This window comes from Gekko japonicus, unplaced genomic scaffold (assembly GCF_001447785.1).
Source record: "Gekko japonicus isolate JY-2015 unplaced genomic scaffold, Gekko_japonicus_V1.1 scaffold101, whole genome shotgun sequence".
NCBI classification, from domain to species: domain Eukaryota; kingdom Metazoa; phylum Chordata; class Lepidosauria; order Squamata; family Gekkonidae; genus Gekko; species Gekko japonicus.
The window spans coordinates 1992208-1993381 of record NW_015165238.1 but is presented as its reverse complement, the minus strand read 5'-3'; positions in this window follow the sequence as shown (position 1 = coordinate 1993381).

The following is a 1174-nucleotide window of genomic DNA, read 5'->3' as shown; positions in this document are numbered from 1 at the left end:
TCCCTCCCTCCCTCCCTTCCTTCTTTCCTTCCTTTTCTCTGTTTCTCTCTGTTTCTCTCTGTTTCTCTCTTTCTTTCTCTCTTTCTCTCTCTTTCTCACTCTCTCTCTCTGTGTCTTCCTCCCTCTCTCTCTCTCTTTTTCTCTTTCTCTCTCTTTCTTTCTCTTTCTCACTCACTCTTTCTTTCTTTCTGTTTCTCTCTTTCTCACTCTTTCTTTCTTTCTTTCTTTCTTTCTTTCTCTCTCTCTCTCTCTCCCTCCCCCACCCCTCGCCTCCTTTGCTTTCCCACTTTCAGAAACTGCAGTCTTTCAGGGAAGGCAGCCCAGGTCCTTTATTTTTCTGGTCCTTCGTCGTTCGCTCTCCTCCTCCTCCTCCTCCTCCTCCCCCCTTTCCCACCTTTTAAGCGCTCGCGATCTCCACCCTCACCCCCTTGTCCGCGGTGCCTGTCAGGAGTGCCGGCCTCGCGGTTCCCCGCTCTGTTCCAGTCTCTTCTGTCCCTGAATGCCGGCGTCGCTCCTGGCCTCTGGGGCGGGCCATAGCGAAGCGGGCCATAGCGAAGGCTCCACGGCACCCCGGGGCCTCCTGAAATGCCGAAGAAAGAGGGGAAGGGCGCCGCGGGCTCGGGGACCCGGAGTCATTAGGCGATTTAAAGCTGCCCAGACGAAAAAATAGATCAGACTGTTGAAATAACGTTACTTTCAATGGTATTTTAAAAAGGAAATCCGTCTTCTTAAGCAACTTTGTCTCGACCAAGAGCCAGAACCCAGAAGGCTACACATTTGCTGGGTGACACGCAAAGCCCGGGCGCCTGGGAAAAAGAGTCTAAAAAACGCGGCAGGATCCATCCTCGATGCGCCCACAGCAGGACAAAACCCGCCCCGGTTTGGGGGAAGGGGGCCGGGCGGACCAGGGCACCCCTGCCGCGTCCTAGCCGGAGGGCTGGAGGCTCGTGCGAACGGGGTTTGGTGGCCGCGATCGGAACTGCAAGGAAGCGGATTCGGCCGACTGAGGTTCCGAGGGGAACGGCAGGAAAGAATTCAAGACAAGAGCGCCTCCAGAAGACGGGGGGGGGCGACACAACAGGTGTGTGACCACGAAGAGGAGAGACATGGAGGCTAGCAGTTATATATAGTATTTAACACTGTAACGCGGAAATAGCTTTGTTTTTTATGATGG